The sequence below is a fragment of the Podarcis muralis genome, chromosome 2, assembly GCF_964188315.1.
Source record: "Podarcis muralis chromosome 2, rPodMur119.hap1.1, whole genome shotgun sequence".
In the NCBI taxonomy this organism is placed as follows: domain Eukaryota; kingdom Metazoa; phylum Chordata; class Lepidosauria; order Squamata; family Lacertidae; genus Podarcis; species Podarcis muralis.
The window spans coordinates 92,048,189-92,068,478 of NC_135656.1; the positions used below are offsets into that span (position 1 = coordinate 92,048,189).

Sequence of the window (20,290 nt, forward strand, 5' to 3'; positions counted from 1 at the left end):
CATTATAAAGCCACCTGCAGCATTCCACCCTAAAGACCACTTCCATTGATAAATTATATCACACCTGAACCAACATATCAATCAAAATATTACCCTGTTCCAGAGGGCACGAAGGAGATATGAAAGCCTTTTTCACAATTACCATTCATCTCTACCCAGTTGTCAGTACTCTACACTTTTTCTTGCTGTTGGTTCCTCTGGCTATCCACGCATATGTCGGAAGGGCCATAGCACTGTGGCAAAAATTTGAGTTTTCTATGAAGAAGTTCGGAGATTCAGTCCCTGGTTGCTCCAGGTAAGGTTGGGAAAGACCCGTTTGAAACCCATGGAAGCTGCTGGCAGTAAGTGCAGAATAGCTAAAGGGACAAATGGTCTGTCTTGCTATAAGGCAGCTTAGCAGTGCAACCCTATAAATGTTTACTCACTTTTAAGCCCCAGTGAGTTCAAAGGAGTTTGCTCTCATGTAAGTGGGTACAGGGTTGCAGTCTAGGTATAGTTTTATCAAAATATGTGTGGATTATAGAGAAAGCAATGTTGGAGTAATATTTTTTTAGATTTTCAGGTGTATCCCAGGAAGCTAGGATAAGAAACTATTCAACTCAGTAGCAGGCAGTATTGTGGGGCAGCATCACACAGCTGACCTCCACTCTTTTGCATCCTGCTGCTTACCAGGAGGTAGTGTGGGAGAGATAAGGTTGATGCAATGTGATTTCACCCATGGGAGCACTGAATTGGCTCCACCAGTGTGTGTGCACGAGCCAGCACTCTGCCTCCCCTTTGCCTCTCTGCTTCCTGATAAGTAGCAGTGATACAACTGACCAGAGGGCACATGAGCTACTGATACTGAGGATGGATGGCGGCTAACAGATTGAGGTTGAGTCCTGACAAGACAGAAGTACTGTTTTGGAGGGAGAGGGGGCGGGCAGGTGGGTGTGGGGGATTCCCTGGTCCTGAATGGGGTAACTGTGCCCCTGATGGACCAGGTGTGCAGCCTGGGAGTCATTTTGGACTCACAGCTGTCCATGGAGGCGCAGGTCAATTCTGTACCCAGGGCAGCTGTCTACCAGCTCCACCTGGTATGCAGGCTGAGACCCTACCAGCCCACAGACTGTCTCGCCAGAGTGGTGCATGCTCTAGTTCTCTCCCGCTTGGACTACTGCAATGCGCTCTACGTGGGGCTACCTTTGAAGGTGACCCAGAAACTACAACTAATCCAGAATGCGGGAGCTAGACTGGTGACCAGGGGTGGCCGCCGAGACCACATAACACTGGTCTTGAAAGACCTACATTGGCTCCCAGTATGTTTCCGAGCACAATTCAAAGCGTTGGTGTTGACCTTTAAAGCCCTAAATGGCCTTGGTCCAGTATACCTGAAGGAGCGTCTCCACCCCCATCGTTCTGCCCGGATGCTGCGGTCCAGCGCCGAGGGCCTTCTGGTGGATCCCTCATTGCGAGAAGCAAAGCTACAGGGAACCAGGCAGAGGGCCTTCTCGGTAGTGGCGCCCGCCCTGTGGAACGCCCTCCCATCAGATGTCAAAGAGATAAACAACTACCTGACATTCAGAAGACATCTGAAGGCAGCCCTGTTCAGGGAAGTTTTTAATGTGTGACATTTTAGTGTATTTTTGGTCTTTGTTGGAAGCCGCCCAGAGTGGCTGAGGAAACCCAGCCAGATGGGCAGGGTACAAATAATAAATGATGATGATGATACAAATGTTCCCTTACTCTAGCTATGACAACTGCAGTTGGAATCCTGTTCTGTAATTGAATAAGATGTATAAGACATTAGAAGAAGCTGCAGATAATTAAAAACAATAGCATAATCCTATGCCTGTCTACTCTTAAGTAAATACCATATATTTCAACTGGATTCAGTCCCAGGTAAGACTGGAGTCTGAAAAGTATTTCACAGTGTGGGTTTTGTTGGGTAAGGCTGCTGTGAGAAGAACAAACCACACACCCCAAATCCAAGTACTGTATTTGGATTTGTGTGAATCACACGGCCTGCGTCTCTTATTCATCTACTATAAAAAGAGGAGAAGGGAAATTAGAAGCACAACTTGCCTATTACCTTGTAAATATGCCATCTTCAGAGGCCTTCACAACAATTGCATTAAAAAGAAACTCAAGCGTACTTACATAAACAGTGTGCCTCATTTCCTGTTTGTAAAATACAAGGCCATTAATCTCTTTCTGTCTCACATACAAAATGGTTATAGCAATGATAATTACCTACTCCACAGGGGTGTATTGAGGCTTAGTTAATATTTAAAAAGCAATTTGGTATTTATGGACAAATGGTACTAAATATAGGTGTAGTTTATTATTGCAATTATTATTACTGTCACTTCCAGATATAGTTCATTCTGTGCACTGTGCACAAAATATCCTGTGTCTGATTTTGCAAAGTGCATTTGAGACATATTATATCTAATAGCTATGGAGATACTGCAGTTCTCATATCACTTCACAGCTACAACAATGACTTTAAATGGTAAGCCAATGAGAGGCACAATTTGATGAGTTCCAGAATTCTACCATCAGCTTTAGTCCTCTTTGGATAAGGTCCCAAGTTAACCGAAACCCTGAGCTCTGGAAAAATAATAACAGTATGTACCAAGTACAAAATTCTTTTCTCTGGCATTCCTGGTAGGGTACATAATGAGGACTGGACCCAGGTAAATCCTTCCTGGAAGACAGAGGGAAGAAAGGGAGACTGGACTGCATATGAAAAAAAACCCCCAAATAAAATAAAATATTGTAGACCCAGGTGCTGATAAAGTGTATAGTTTAGGCCTGCCCAACATGCAACTCACCAAAATGAAATTAGTCCACCACACATGCATAGTGGCCCACCAGCTCAATAAACAATATATTGTGCCTCCTGCCTAAAACCCAAAAGGCAGATTGCTTGTTAATCTCCTGCACCACAGTAATTTGCGGTGATGCAGCATCAACTTCTGATTTTTCTATGCAAAAAGCAAGAGAAGACTTGCCTGAAAATGTTAAAATAAGCAATAAAAAAGAGAGTAACCCAAGAATAGACTCTTCAAAAGTATGAGAAAACCATGTGTGCTTTGATAGCTTATTTGGCTGGTGTGGTGAGTGTGGATTACAAGTGGAAATCTCCCCCCTGGAGGGCACCAGGTTGATGAAGGCTGCATACAATACTGCAAACAAGTGAGCTCCAGAAGTTCTACTAAATAGTTTTGCACTAAGAAAACACACCAAAAGCCTAAATATAATGCAGAAGTTCCTGTATACATGAAGGGCAACATAACTCTCTTCAGATTATGATTCTTCTTCTGTGATCCAATACAGCAGATTAAGAATGCTTCTGAGATGAGAGATTCCACAATATATTGTTAGCTGAATACTGCCCTGTACGGAGACAAATTTGCTTGAAGGATGCTCTTGTGAGCCAAGTGCTGGAGGCTATGTCTTGAACATTCTGCATCCCCAACACCCTAGATCTTACATCTAGGTACATCTCACATCACCCATCTTTTTCTTAGAAGATCACAAAGATGAAAAGCAACTGAAGAAACAGCAGCAACCAAACTCTTGCTGCAAGCACCTGAAGCAATAGTAGCAGGGAATAAAGGCTCTATAATGTTCCCGCCTGGAAGAGAAGACTATGTTCTATTAATATTCCTTGAAAGAACTCTCCAAGGAGGAATTGGGCAAAGAAAGTCTTCTGTTCCCCAGGCCAGCTTAGATTCCGGGAGTTCATTTCAAAAGCAGAACGCCAGAGCATATATCCCCACCTCCTCAATCTCCTAGAATCCCAGATGACTAGCTATATCATATGAAGCAGAAGCAGTATATAACTGGGAGATATGTGAAAAATAATAAGAAGCTTGGTTCAGGTTAAGATGATATAACATCTTTTTGAATTGGCAATCCCGGGGAAAATCTCCACCACCACAATTTTGGGCAGCATTGGGAGCTTTCTTCTAATTTTAATTGTGGTGGTATGTGAAGATTCCCCCCCCCCTTTTTTTTAAGGACTGTGCTGAGGTGGTAAGAATTATACCTCTTCTGCCTCTACGTCATTTTCATGAATATTACCTAATACTGAGGGCTCAGTTGTAGTTGCTCATAATGAAAGCAATGCCGTATTTACTCGAATCTAATAATCAGCTTTTTTAATTACATTGCAAAAATTAAGGTGTGCGTTAGATTTGATGGTACGCTTACATTTGCCAGCAAATACTTTTGTTTTGGTTTCAATGTTCTAAAATTGGGGTGCACATTCGATTCGATGGCGCATTAGACTCGAGTAAATGCAGTATAAGGTCTACAACATGTTTGTGTGAATCACTGAATACTTTGTGTGAATCTCCCACAAACTACTGATACGGCAAGTTTTCCAAATGTTTTGCAAAGATAAGAACATAAAGAAGAGACTGCTGGATCAGGCCAGTGGCCTATTTAGACCAGTATTTTGTTTTAACAGTGGCCAACCAGATGCTTGTGGGAAAACTGCAAGAAGCAATCTCTAGATGGGTCTGGGCAATATGGATGCTGGGCAGAGCACTGAGAGGCGTTTGTGCCCACTCGTCCTGGATGCTCTCTATGCCAGCTGAGGCAAACTTGTATTCCATTCCTTGCTACTGAAGTGGAATAGGAAAGGTGTTGTAGCAAAAGGACCACCTTAGCATGGTGAGTCTTCTACGCTCTGTCATTGAGACTGAGGAGAAATTAGCCTGGAACGTGCACCCAAATGCACACTCAAACGTTGCCTGCAATCTTTGAGGAGAGGGTGGAAGGTGAAGCATCTTTTATCCTTTCCAATTATCATGGTGAAATAAATGACAAGATCTCAACATTAAAATGTATGGATCTTCCCTAGCCTTCCAACAAAGGTCATTGGAAAGGAGAAAGTAATTATCTTGATTACTAATTGGTCATCTCTTTATTGGGAGCTCCCATGAACCTTCAGTCTCTGTGATCAAGCCAATCTTATCAACTAGGGGCCCCTCATCTTGGATAGTATAATTGTTTTAAGAACCCTGCTCGGCACCAGGTTCAATCTCAGTTTATAGACTTTCCTAGTGATACGAAGAAGCGAATTATTGGATGATACATGAGCTACTTGAAACAGCAAACTATTCACTCTTCATGGTGTGAATCCACTTATCAGCAGCCAAGGAGGGGGCAGGGAAAGAATTCTCAAGGATCTGAATTACAGTAACAATTTGCGCTTCATCAGATCTGATAGTGTCCCATACATAATGAAGGAGACGTCTTTGTAGGCCTTCATAATGGATGTCCAAGTATCTTGTGCCTCGGAATGCAGCACTGTCAGGATAGTCAATAAGCCATTTAAATTGTTGCTCCTCTGCATCTCCATCACAACTCAACCATTCCACATGTCATGTCAGAGGAAGAAAATAAGCTCAAGAAAGAAGTTTTTTAATCTGTTTCTAGGTGGTTGATACCTTTGGCACTCTGTGGTCCTTTATAGCTTTTCAGATGAGCTTTTCAGAGGGTTCCCTCAGGAGATCAATAGCTCATCATGTCTTCAATATGGCTTGTACTCCCTTGTGCCTCATGCCCACTCTGCATTAGTCACCCCCCCCCCACTTCTTCTTCAAAATTTTGTCACAAATAAAAGATTCCTTTGTAGACTGGCCTTTTCTTTTTCCCTTCAGAAAGTCGGCCTTCTAGCCATATTGACAAGAAGCGCCTCACCATTCTTATTCCTTACTTCACATGATGCCTTTGGGGAAATCCCTAATTCTAGTTGAGTCTAATGGTTATGCCTGCAAATTAAAATACCCACAGAATATTGAAAGCAAGAGATGTTCTTGTTTATGACAATTAGCATTTATACACAGGAAAAAAAATATTTTCATTCCATACAAACAAAGCTTTTGATACCCAAAGGCAATTAAATTTTATGTTAATTCAATTAAAGATCTACAACTCAGCATGTACATTTGTTGTACTTTTCAGGGGGGTTTTCCTCCTTGTAAAATTATTTTTTATTAGGAAGAGCAGAAGAAGATTATACACATAATTATTATCATCGCCCTGAGAATCCTACCACCTTTGTGGTAGCATTCTGAAATCAAACAGATAGCGGCAGCAGACCTTGCAAGCACGCAAAGACAGCATTATTTATTTACTCATTTAAACAGATTTATACCCCACTCTTCTTTCTCAGCCACATGATTGAAGAGCATGAATATATATGCGATGATAGTAATATGCTGAAGTCACCATGCAAAGGCCAACCAATGTACACATATTAGATGATTCTTTAGGTGTCACAGACTGTGTTGCATGTGCTTGAACAATAAAGGTCTGGTTCAGAAAAAGTTCTGACCCATGACATAGTAATACAGTTAAAACTAATTAACTCCAGCCCTGGAAATTTTATGTAAGATGCTCTGTACTACAGCAGCCCCAGTCAGCATGGTGAATGGTCAGGGATGATGCAGTTCAACAACATCTGGAGGCCACAGGTTAACTTCTCCTGCTTTAGAGGATGGTATATCATACAAATAAAGCAACATTCTGTTGCCCATTTAGTTGGATCTATTTCTTCAATCAAATCAATTTCCCGGATTTGTTTTAGGAATTCCAAGAATCCCTTTTGTGATCTTAAGAGTACATATTCACAGAACTGAAGAGTCATCTGCAATGCAGGAATCACAAATAAAGCATCCCTGACCAGTGCTTTTTTTCTTTAAAAAAATGTTTAGGAATACTCTCATTTTGACTCAAGAAAATCACTATTTTATAGTTCAAATCGGGGAAAATAAATATAGTAAATGGACAAAAGTACAAAGATTCACAAAATGTTTAGGGGGTACGCATACCCCTGCATCACCTCAGAAAAAAAGCACTGTCCCTGACATCTAAACTCTGCTTAAAAACCTCCAATGAAGAATAGCTCACAACCTTTCAAGGGTGTTTGTTCCACTGTCAAAAATTATAAATGAGAAATTAGTTCCATGGGGAGGGGGTTTAAATTGTACATTTAAGAGTGAATTTTGCAAAGGAATTATTGGTCTAGTGCAGGCTTCCTCAACCTCGGCCCCCCAGATGTTTTGGGACTACAACTCCCATCATCCCTGACCACTGGTCCTGCTAGCTAGGGATCATGGGAGTTGTAGGCCAAAAACAGCTGGAGGGCCAAAGTTGAGGAAGCCTAGGCTAGTGGTCTGCTGAGTCTGATTACTAGTTTCAACAGATCTTCAACAGTATACTTCAGCTGATTTCTCTTTTCTAATTAACACCATATACTGATTGAATACAATCAGTTGCTAATATCCAGGGTTGCCTTGGTTTAGACAGCTATAACATTTCACATTATCATCTCTGCTAACAAAGATTACCCTTTTCTATGCAGTGTTCAGGGTTGCAGTCACAATGTTAACATAAGATACCACTAGTCTAGCTAAGTTTCCATGTTTATGCTTCCATGGTCCATATCACACAGTATTGGTTTCAGAGTTTTCAAAGAACATATCTGGAACTAACAAAGGTGCTAGGCTTTTTCATCCTTCCTAGAAGAATGGGTCACATTAACTGGTGTAGTTAAAACTGAGTACTGGAGGCAATCTGATATAGACCTGTATTGTGGCTAGGTTGTCCTGTAGTCCCTTTGGAGTAGAATTTAGAAAATGACCGTATGTAAGGTATGATATACAATGAAATGAGAGGAAGGCTAACTTGCAACCCTCCAGATGTTGCTAAACTTCAACTCCCAGCATACTGACCATTGGACATACTTGCTGGGGCTAATGGAAGTTGGAGATGAACAGCATCTGGAGGGCTGCAGGTTAGCCATCCTTGCAATAGAATGAAGAATTGTACAAAATTACAGCTCTAATGTTTTACAGAATATAATCAGCTGAGACCAGCAGATGAAAGAAACAAGGCCATTGTCAAAATCTACTTATATTTACATTCCTGTTGTTCATAATTAGCAGAATTATCTTCTTCATAAAAGCCTGCATGTGTGGAGCTGTGAGTCTGAAAAAGTATCCTTCAAACTATGTTTTATATTACTTTTCATGGTTCATCTCTTGTTGTGGAAATCATTATTGCGTTACTTGCTTAGAACAATAGGCTGTGAAAGCCATTCAAACAAAACCCTATGATTATTTATTGCCTCGTAGCAATCTGCTGAAGCATCAATAGTAAATATGAAAGGTCAGGAACAACATTAACTACTAACCTTCCGAAAGCAAACCTTTCTGTGATAGATGATGACAATGACTAACTTACATGACTATTCGGCACTTTCCCTAGAGAACGTGCAAAAATATGTTTATTCTCATGCTATTATTATCCATATTATTCACTTTTCACACAGAGAAGAGCAACTTAGAAAATAAATGACATTAAATATAATCATAAAACAATCATGAAGCATAATAACCAAGCACAGTACATATATAACAATTATTCCAATTGATGTGTGCACTGATAGTTTTCTAGGGGTGCATCCATTTGCGGGTGAAGCTAAACAAAGTTATGTTGTGCAGTTATTCATCATCATCATCATCATCATCATCATCATCATCATCATCATCATCATCATTTATTATTTCTACCCTGCCCATCTGGCTGGGTCTCCCCAGCCACTCTGGGCGGCTTCCAACAGAAGGTTGAAAATACATTAAAACATCAGTTATTAAAAACTTCCCTAAACAGGGCTGCCTTCAGATGTCTTCTAAATGTCAGAGTTATTTATTTCCTTGACATCTGATGGGAGGGCATTCCACAGGGTGGGCGCCACTACTGAGAAGGCCCTCTGCCTGGTTTCACAACAGTATTCTGTTGCTGTTATTGTTCTCTGTTGCTACAGAGGGCAGACTGGAAATTGCGAGGAAAGAGATTTTGGCAAAATGTTCAGGGACACTTTCTGGTGGCATGAGCTGTTCAACTGTGGAAGAGACTGCCTTGGGAGATAGTGGACTTTTCATGTAGATGCTTCATGCATAGCACATCTGCAAGTAGTACTGTGGGATATGGGGTGGTCTAAATAACACACAAAAGTTCCTTTGAAACCCTAGGATGTGCTTTCAAGTCTGTCACCCCTCCCCCTTTTTTTATAAAAAATTTGTTTTAAATATACAAATTACATACAGAGTATCAGTATGCATACTGAGATTCACAAATAATAATAGTAAATAATTCATATATCCACCAAACTGCTCAGTTTCAAAGAAATGCAAGAAGAATGAAGAATAAAGTACCGTATATACTCGAGTATAAGCCGACTTTTCCAGCACATTTTTTATGCTGAAAAAGCCCCCCTCGGGTTATACTCGAGTGAGGGTCCTTTCAGGCTCTTCCTTCCTACTACTCTGCCTTTGCCGGTGTTGGCGGCAGCAGAGGAGGAATGAGCAGCCCTAAAGCAGCCCCTTTGGGCTGCTTGTTCTTCCTCCACCGCTGCCGCCGCCACCACCAGGTTTGTGGTGTGGTGAACCAGCTTATACTCAAGTCAATAAATTTTCCCAGTTTTTTGTGCTAAAATTAAGTGCCTCAGCTAATATTCAGGGTCGGGTTATACTCGAGTATATACGGTAAATTTGCAGCGGTATTATTCTGTCATTGATAAGTACTCCAAACCACACACATGGAACTCAGTTGCATGAAATACTTTCCATGCTCTGTATAATGGAAGGAAGAATTCTGCATGAACAAAGAGATACACCGATGCACTGGATTATATAGAATATTGCTGCTAAACCCAGCGATGTCCTTACTGAGATAACTGAGTAACTGCCCACTACAGTGCAAACAAAATTCTGAAATGGCACAAACCTGTGCTTTGCATGCAGCATAAACATAATGTCTCTGCCAAATCATATGGTTACTCAAATCTACCAACTTTGATGAAGTTTATCTTATAAATCTTCATTTCACATTCTTTTTTGCAAGATTTCTTTTTTCTTTTTTTAGGAAGGACAATTCTCACTGTTTCACATGTCTATGATTGCACCAGATCAGCAAATAACACAAAAATATTTCAATTTCATAACTAACAGGAATATAATTTGGAAAAACAAAAACAAAATCTGGATGTGTGCCAAATGAAAACTAATGCAAGTCAGCAACTCTCCATGGGGCCATGGTAAGATGAATGATTTGATCCCTTCTGTATTATTTATTATGCCTTTTTATCTATGAATTTTAAACTATCCATTACCAGAAATGATGCCTATTTAAATAATATTATGACAGTGAGTTTTTTCTTTTCCCTAAAAGCTCTTTCCATCAAATCTGCAGTTAATACCATAGAAGTTAAGCCTCCATACTTCTTCCAATTGTTGTCAGGCTGTATAATACCCTCTGTATTGTATGGGATTATTTGCTTACTTGCCGCAGCATGCAAGAATGTGAATTGCTAATTGGTATCCAATGCATTTTAAATAATTAGTGATGATTGCTGTATTTGAAGTGTAAGTGATTGTAAAATGTGCTGCTTGGCAAAAGTCCAGAAAACTAACACAGTATTTGGGATAATTATAGACAGTTAAATTGCTTTGGGTGTATTAATTGATAAGGTACATAAAAAGTGAAGGAGAAGAGAAAAGTAAAAGTGTCTAAAATTCTGTGTGGGTCCACAGATTTGCTTCTTAGGTTCTGGCCTTATATTATTTGGAAATGTGAGTAATTTGGGGCCTACAATTATTATTTGATTTAAGTTATTTGGCCTTTACACTTTATTTGCTAAATAATTTCTATACTGACCATAGCAGTGAACAGCATAAAATCAACCATAAAATTACATCCACAAAACAAGCACCAAATACATCATGTTGTTTCAAATACACACATTTGAATAACCTGTAATAACTGTCTCCATCACTCAACAAACTCCCTTATGGGATGTTTTCTTTTGCAGAATGTTAAATACTATTACATTTCTAATGAGGTTGTTCCCAGAACGGCACTGCAATTCTGGCAGCCCAACGATACCACTGTACTCCATTATAGCCTGAACACAGCACTAAGGAAGTATAAAATAGGGATGGAGGAAAACCACATTTCCCCCTCTCAGTATTCCTCCATTCCTGCCTTATTCAAACCTCTGCCCATGTTTAAAATAGCCACTTTTCCCTATCCCTTCTTGCTCTCCCATTCCTCAGCTGCCTCACATGAGAAAGGTAAAGGATGTGGAGCCCTCAAATATTCCCATGATACTTTATTCAATCCTGTGTTCTTGTAATATAATAATAATAATAATAATAATAATAATAATAATAATAATAATAATACTGAAATCGATTCCTCACCAATGTTCTGCTAGTTCCTTTGGAGCAGGATACACCAACAGTTACAAAATGTTTGGTATTAATATAAGACAGCTTTCTGTAGACAGATAAATCAAATGATAACAAATTTAAATTGCTTAATAAGAACCTGTATCCGAACATCTTGACTGGGCTTAGTTTCAGCGATTACACTTAAAGAATTTTTTTGCTGGTTTTCATTTGTCATATTTCTATTTTGGTAGCATTTTATTTCATTTATTATTGCATTTATATATTGCCTTCCTGCCAAGGCACACAGTACAGTTATTCAATATTTATCTATATTTTATCTTATATTTCCCCAAAGTATTGTTACTTTCTCTGAATCCTTGGCATGGAAAGAACTAACATAAAATGAATGAATAAATGCTTTCAACATACAGTATTTGAAATGGTATTCTACCTTTTTTGTAGGAATTTGTCTATCAGTGTTATTAGTCATGCTAGCTTAACTCCAGATCCAGACACAATAAGCCCTAAATAACAGTTGTGGAGAAACAGTGGTTGAGGGCTGTTGCCTTCAAACCCTATCTGCGGGCTCCATGGAGGTATCCGGTTCCTACATTATGGTGCTTGGTTCAGAAATAAAAATTCAAGAACCAACATAGAGCTCCTTGTGTTACATCCTTGAAAGCTATATAGCTGAACTAGTGTGAAGCACTCATATCATTAAAACCTTTTGATGTTGTAGGGTGTTTGTTTGTTTGTTTGTTTTTTGCAGGGTAAGGAATTCAGTTTGATTGTATCAAACAGACTCTGCTAACCCAGAAATACTGCTTCAGGTTAAGAACTTTGCTTCAGGATGAGAACAGAAATCGTGCTCCAGCAGCACGGCAGCAGCAGGAGGCCCCATTAGCTAAAATGGTGCTTCAGGTTAAGAACAGTTTCAGGTTAAGAACGGACCTCCGGAACAAATTAAGTACTTAACTCGAGGTACCACTGTATATACATGCTAAATCCTTATCTAAAAATGCTAGCAGTCACTCAAGAAGCTGACTTTTTTTTGGGGGGGGGGGACTACGACACAGTTACAAGTAACACATTAACACAAATATTCATTCTGATTATTTTTAGTATTCTGACATTTGTGTGCACATGCATTAAAACAAGAAATATTTTAAACACAATTTCAAGACATTTATGTAATCTGCATTCTCCCCTTCTCTCAGTGGACTCTGAGAGTGAGGATAATGAACTGGAAAGGCAGATTTCATGACTCATGGGTGTGCATTACACATGTGCTTAGGCCAATGTGCCATGCCGGAGGACAGATAATCCTCTCAGGGATGGCTTGGTGGCTCTTTCCCTGCCCACAGTCAATCCTTTTAGAACTTATTTAAACGTCTGTCACAAGGAAGATGGAGCAAGCTTGTTTCCTTCCGCTTCGAAGGCTAAGACCCGAACCAATGGCTTCAAATTAGAAGAACGTACATTCCGACTAAACACCAGGAAAAACTTTCTGAGTATAAGAGCTGTTCAGCATCAGAACAGACTCCCTCAGAAGGCGGTGGTCTCTCCTTCTTTGAAGATACTGAAGCAGAGGTTTGATGGCCATCCGTCATGCATGATCTAGTTGAGATTCGTGCATTCCAGGGGTGGACTAGATGACCCTTGCGGTCCTGTCCAACTCTACAATTTTATGATTCCAGGCATGTGAAAGCCCACACAGCCAAAAGGTGTTTGGTTTAGTTTGGATGGCATGTTTAGCATCAGCTTTAAGATAGGCTTAGTACTGTGGCATCAGAGTTCTATAGAAAGTGAAGACTTTCAGCGGATGCCTTCTTTTGAAATTAATTGTGGTACCTCAGGTTAAGAACTTAATTCGTTCTGGAGGTCCGTTCTTAACCTGAAATTGTTCTTAACCTGAAGCACCACTTTAGCTAATGGGGCCTCCCGCTGCCGCCACGCCGCTGCCGCACAATTTCTGTTCTCATTCTGAAGCAAAGTTCTTAACCCGTTATTATTTCTGGGTTAGCGGAGTATGTAACCTGAAGTGTCTGTAACCTGAAGCGTCTGTAACACAAGGTACCACTGTATTTTAAAAACATGTGATTATCCTGAATGTTTACAGTGTCATGAAACATGATCTTACTTTCTAACCTTTTCATGAACAGAATAGGTTTTAAGAAATGATTACAGCAAAAAGAATTTCCATATTGATACAATAAACTGAATTTATTAAGATATCTGAGCAATCAGAGTTTAAGGTTAACATTAAGACTTCATTGATATACTCTAGTAAAACTAGTCTGGTAAAAAAAAAGTAAGTTATGTATACATTAATAAATGACAGCATTTGTTCAAATTAATATAGTACAGTCTTTCTTCCATCTTTTGACCTGCGGTATCAAAGGCACAGGAAATGAGCTTTAATTTATGAAAATCAAGCTTTGCCTACAGCTGAATAAGGTTGCAATAATTTATCGTACATTCATAAAGTAACTGTTATGAAGCTCAAAACTGGCATTCAGGTGAGGTAGAATGAAGTACCAATGACATAGGATCTATCCCTCATATTATTAGTGGAGCTGCATATACACAAGCATTACCTAACCATTCATTCACGTAGTTGATACTAGCCAACATATTTAAATACATTGCAATTGTTGATGCCATAGAATAGCCTTAAACAGCTGTGCAGTGATATAAACAGCAATAATTCACTGAGGGATGCTGCTAGATCTGTGGCAACAAAGACACTGATTAATCAACATGATATCACAATAGCAGCCTGCAATATTGTGCTCAGGGCATTTTTGTGCAATAGTACAATAGAGGAGAGGGTGGAACAGAATAGAGACCAAGGGAAAATGTATTTCTATGTATTTATGCACCAAACGACATTCTTGTCTTTATAAGAGCAGCACACAGGGTTTCATTGCTAGTGAACTGCTTCAAGCATTTAAATAAAAAGTGTGTGTATATACACGCTCTCTCTCTCTCTCTCTCTCTCTCTCTCTCTCTCTCTCTCTCTCACACACACACACACACACACACACACCCCAGATAGATAGATAGATAGATAGATAGATAGATAGATAGTTGGTTAGTTAGTTAGTTAGTTAGTTAGTTAGTTAGTTAAAAGAAGAAGCCATAATCAAATCATGGTTTGGGATGCTGGCGTGAACATTGAAGCTATGGGGAACTGTAGTTGGTTTAAAAATAGATTAAATTCCTCCAGCACGTGAAAAATGAAAAGTTGCAATGGCTGGATCCATACTAGTGAAGTAACGTTTCCTACAGAGTCTGAACTGGGCCACAACATTCAACTGTTATTAGGCATGAATGACCAATGTGGCAGCCATCTTCCCTCTGGGAAGGATACTGCATTATGGCATAGCATTGTTATTTCCTGGAATAGTTCCCAGGAACATGGCCAGAGCAGCCATGCCATTGCTTGAAGTTGAGGCAAGCCTTTTCTTGTTGTTAAAGAAGAAAAGAAAGGGAAAGTTGGCCACCATATATTTAGTGTAAGATGAATTTTCTTCACCCAAATCATCCTGCTTCTAAAAAGGAGGGAGATTTGGTTTAATACCTAGCACTCATAAAAGCTGTCTTTTTCAAATTATTTGTTCTTTCTCCAAAATGTTTTTTTATTTCTGTAACAGCATAATGTGTGTATGTGCATATCTATTTTTACAGTGCAATATTTGTGTATTTTGTGTGTGTGTGTGTGTGTGTTCAAGCAGCAGGCATTCTAGATGAATCTCTGTTAAGATCTGAAGGATTTTTTTAGTTTGATATTTAGGGCATTATATGTAAATCATCTTATTTATAACCTTTATTTTATACTCAGTGATGTAGGAAAGAATTCTTCTCAATGCTTTGTTTTTTGGTGGAAAAAATTTCTTTTCATAAGTTCATTATTAACAATGAATGAATGCCAGTTCCAAATTCAATATTAGGCAAGCTTGGCAGTTTCAAAGTATTTATCTTTCTTTACTAAATGTATGTAAAATAAGAATGCTAAATTAGAACACTTTCTAATGCAAAGTGAACATTTTCTAATGCAAATTATCCAATGCAATAATTTGCATAGAATTTTTTTTCTATTCAAAACTTTCCAGAAACCCAGTATAACTGTTTATACTTTTAGCTGAACAAAAGAGATTATTTCCATTATGCAATGGGAAAATGTGGTATTACTACAGTAGTGATTACCAATGACAGCTAAAAAAATGATGCAAGTGTATCTGCTTGGCCTACCCTGCAGCAGCTCTCTGAATTGAATGTTAGCGTATTAATTCCAAATGTTAATTAGTTTCACTTAATTTTTAGAAGATGTAGTGCTGCACCTGTTGAATACAGTGGTACCTCGGTTTACATACACTTCAGGTTACAGACACCACTAACCCATAAATAGTACCTCAGGTTAAGAACTTTGCTTCAGGATGAGAACATAAATTGTGCGGCGGTGGCGCAGCGGCAGCAGGAGGCCCCATTAGCTAAAGTGGTGCTTCAGGTTAAGAGCAGTTTCAGGTTAAGAACGGACCTCTGGAACGAATTAAGTACTTAACCCGAGGTACCACTGTATGTCTTTTAAAAACACAGGAGGTCTACTGGAACAGCAACAACAGATGAAAAAGAAGGTTAATTTTTGACTAAGCACTGTTAATTTTTTGAATACATTAAGTCCTGATATTTAGATGAGAAGGACACCCATGGGAGATGTCTAGGGATAAATCTTGTAGGGATGAGCAATTAGATGTGTTAAGAAGAAAGATGAGCAGTGAAATCTAGACATGTGAAGAATGCAGAAAATGGAGTGCAAAGCCCTTTGGCAAAAGTTGACAGGCTATGATGAGACGGAACAAGGAGAAACGCATCAGTAGAAAACATAAGAGCATCACAGCAGGAGAAAGAACTGCATAGGTTCTGCCTTATCAGACTGTGAAGAGACTCACCCAAACAATCACTCTCAGCTGTTGCTTAAGTCAGGCAGGCACATTACTTAATTGGCATGGCAGGTAGCAAAAGTGCTTCCCCCAAAGACCCCGGTATGGCACCATCATTAAAAATCATAGCCTAAATATTTAAAATGTTATCAAAATATTGCTGCACTGCCATGAATGCTATTTAATCAGATTTCTGAAAGCGACTAGGAACTGTGTTCTGGTAACCTTTCAGAGTAACATTTTTATCAGAGAAAACTCAGAGCTCATAATGAGAAGAATAAAACACAGAGTTCTCACTAGAACTCTAGTGAGAACACTGAGAGCCAGTGTGGTGTAGTGGTTAAGAGCGGTAGTCCCGTAATCTGGGGAACCGGGTTCAACGTCTCCGCTCCTCCACATGCAGCTGCTGGGTGACCTTGAGCCAGTCACACTTCTTTGAAGTCTCTCAGCCCCACTCACTCCACAGAGTGTTTGTTGTGGGGGAGGAAGGGAAAGGAGAATGTTAGCCGCTTTGAGACTCCTTAAAGGGAGTGAAAGGCAGGATATCAAATCCAAACTCCTCTTCTTCTTCTTCTTCTTCTTCTTCTTCTTCTTCTTCTTCTTCTCTGCCGTTTTAAGCTGAACATGTGTTCTTGCTCTTTCCGCAACAGATTCTTTCTAATAAATATTAGTGTACCACTCAAAAATATAAATAAATCTGGAGCCGTTCAATTATTTACTTTCCACATTTTTGTGTCCCTCAGACACGGTGGAACGTAGCAAGGTCCCTGGTTTACTGGGGAGACCCAGGCAATTAAAGCAGGAATGCAAACTCTTGTTGTGAGGGAGACTTGGCATGATCATTCCCCCCACTTTGTAGCAGTGGAAGAGGCAAAGAAGTCCCGTTTTGCTGCCTCAGTGGCTCCGGGTGTCCATTACCAGCTTTGGTGAGTTAGCCTACTATGACTGTTCCTCAACAGGATTAGCCTTCTCATCACTGTCTGTGCACTGGTAACAAGTCTGGATTGCTGCAATAAGCTGTATGTGGAGCTTATGCATGATTTGATAGCTTCAACCAGTGCAAAATTCGACTGCTGGGGTGTCTAGTTTTGCATATATTACACTGGTAATGAAAAACCAGGTTCAAGGTTTTGTTGTTGACATTTAATACCATAAAAAAGCCTGGCACCAGTTGCTGGAAACTTGGGTGGGTGGGAAGAGTGTTCTTGTGCTTGGGGTTCTGCCTATGGGTTTCCCATAGGCATCTGGTTGACCACTCTGAGAACAGGCTGCTGGACTAGATGGTCCATTGGCCTGATTGCCACCTAGTCACAACACAGAAGCAGGATTTCTCAGTGCTGGTGCCTATCCTTCGGAATGCCCTTCCAGAGGTTGATTTAGATGTACATACAGTAGACTGCATGAAATGTCCCTTTAAAATATACAGTGGTGCCTCGCAAGACAAAAATAATCCATTCCGCGAGTCTCTTCGTCTAGCGGTTTTTTCGTCTTGTGAAGCAACCCTATTAGCGGATTAGCGCTATTAGCGGTTTAGCGGCTATTAAAGGCTCAGCGGCTTAGCAGCTAAAAGGCTATTAGCGGCTTAGAGGCTTAGAAAAGGGGGGGGAGCGGGGGGAAATCGCAAGACGATTTTCCCTATGGGCTTGCTTCGCAAGACGAAAACGTCTTGCGAAGCAACTCAAAAACGGAAAACGCTTTCGTCTAGCAGGTTTTTCGTCTTGCGGGGCACCACTGTACATGTTTACTCAAGCTTTCCTGGATCCTGATTCCTAACACTTAAACTTTATTTACAGCAGAGCTTTCCAAACTGCGTGTCGTGACACATATTAGCGTGTTGACTGCAGTGTGTCACTGAACACTCCCCACGCTCCTGCTGTGGCTGGAAAGGGGTTAATTTAACCTTCGGTTTGCTAGTAAAACCAAATCACTGTGTCGCAAAATGATGCGTGTCTAAAAAGTGTGTCACCAACATGAAAAGTTTGGAAAGCTCTGATCTACAGCATATACTTTTATCTACAGCATATCAGTTTTAAATGCTTTGTAAAAAGGTGTTACTTGATTTCCATGTGAACTCACACAAGATTTCTATTTTTAGGTACTACATAAATGTTATAAATTATAAATAATAGTGTACAGAATGCAGATCAGAGAGTCTAAAATAGATAATTTTCCACCCTTCAGTCATCTGAAATAGCTTTCTGATAGCAAAATCTAGCTCAAAAGGATCATTATTCCCCCCCCCCCATATATATATTCAGAGAGACCTATTATTTCTTCAGAACACAAAATGAGAGCCTTGATTTAGCTCAATAGCACAAAAACTAGACAAAGAGAATTTAGAAAGTCATTGATAAATTAAGGGCGGAAGGAAAAAGTTATCAGAAATGAGGGGAAACTATAAATAGAAAGGAAAAAAGTCAAGTAATAGTAAAAAAAAAAAGTTTTCTGTTTCTTAAAAAAAGAAAAGACTAATGAAGGCAAGGAACATTTCCCAAAAACAAAGGGAAGAAAAAAGAACAGGGAATAAAGGAAATGGAATTTAAAAAAGGCAAGTGAACACAGATTTTTAAAAATCCAGAAGACCCTGGAGACAATGTATGCATATGAATGAAGGGAAATATTAAGACAAGTTCTTGTACGAACAGATGTTTCTGGTGTAACTCTCTGCAAGCAGCATAATTATTTTAATCAATGCTGCACACTGTATCTTGCTATGAAGTTATCAGGCGTGGCCATCAGTATCAATGAAAAAAGGTTAATAGAAGAGGAACTCCTACATGGAGGACATCTTACAGAGATTAACTAATTCAATCTTTATACCAATCTCTACAAAGGGATACATTTAGCTTTGTTCTGTATTTTAAATTGTTGCAGATATGTCCAGCTTCACTAAAGCTGGGTTAGCATTTTTATGAAGCAAACAGCAGGGATGGATCCACACGTCACTAAAGTTAACTCTTTGTGAGGCTGCCCTTGAAGTCGACCTGGAAGCTGCAGCTAGGGCAAAATATGGCAGCTCAGCAGTTTAACTTCATGTTACACTGTTGTTAATAGAATCACACTGGCTGCCAGTGAGTTAATTGATTGATTGATCATAACAATTCATATCCTGCCCTTCCTCCCAAAACCGGCCCAGGGTGGCAAACACACCAATGATAAAACAGTCAAACTTCTAAAAACATGAAAACAACAATTCCCCCCAAAAAGGTGCAGTTTGGAAAAAATCTCTACCTAAATGACTTGTTGGAAGAGGAAGAGCTTCAGCAGATGCAGAAAAGGCAGCAATGTTAGTGCCTGTCTAATATTTAATGGAAGGGACTTCCTATGAGTAGGTGTTACAGCACCCAAGGCCCAATTCCTATATTATAGAGAATGAACTTCTTGACAAGATGGTATTTGTAGAAGCACCTGCAGAGCACAGTAATCGGCTGAGTATATAAGGGGAGAGATGATATTTCAATTACATGCTAGACTGTTAAATGTGATGGTACTAGTGTATAAAGCCCTATACATATTTGGACCAGGATACCTTAAACAAAACGTCTCATTGCTTATATAGCCATCTGATCACTGCACTCTGTAGGAGATACCATCTTAGCAGGTGGTTTATTTTACATCAGGCATAGGCACACTCGGCCCTCCAGATGTTGGAGACTACAACTCCCATCATCCCTAGCTAACAGGACCAGTGGTCAGGGATGATCGGAGTTGTAGTCCTAAACCATCTGGAGGGCCAAGTTTGCCTATGCCTGTTTTACATAATGCTAGATTTGGGAGTTTAGCATGGTAGAACCTACCCTTGGGAACTCCCTCCTGTTATATATTGGTCAGGCGCTGTCTCTATTGCTTTTTGGCATCAGTTGAAAACTTTCCTCTTTAGGCAAGTCTTCTGAGTAGAATTTTTTTTATCCTAATCTGTATCTGTACTGGATTTGAATTTGCTTTTATATGCAATTGTTTAACTGGTTTTATAAATGTGCTTGTTTTTATACATGCAATAGTTTCATATGTGCTTTAAATCCATTGCGAAATCGCTTAGAGGTGCTTCATAGGAAGTGTTCCATAAATGAAATAAATAATAATAACTTTGTTGGTTTCAACCCAGTACAGTAG

The 20,290-nt window shown here is 39.7% G+C and overlaps 1 protein-coding gene across 3 annotated transcripts in view; it reads right to left on the reverse strand.

Annotated features, from left to right (window-relative positions):
* LOC114590891 (contactin-4) overlaps window positions 1-20,290 on the reverse strand; it is a 531,471-nt gene that overhangs the window by 305,756 nt on the left and 205,425 nt on the right. The window contains exon 4 of one of the 3 annotated variants that reach the window (XM_077925015.1): window positions 11,265-11,340. The exons of the other annotated variants lie outside the window; for them this stretch is intronic. The gene's annotated coding sequence lies outside the window, so the exon portion shown is untranslated. The remainder of the gene's footprint in view (window positions 1-11,264; window positions 11,341-20,290) is intronic. 3 annotated transcript variants of the gene reach the window in all.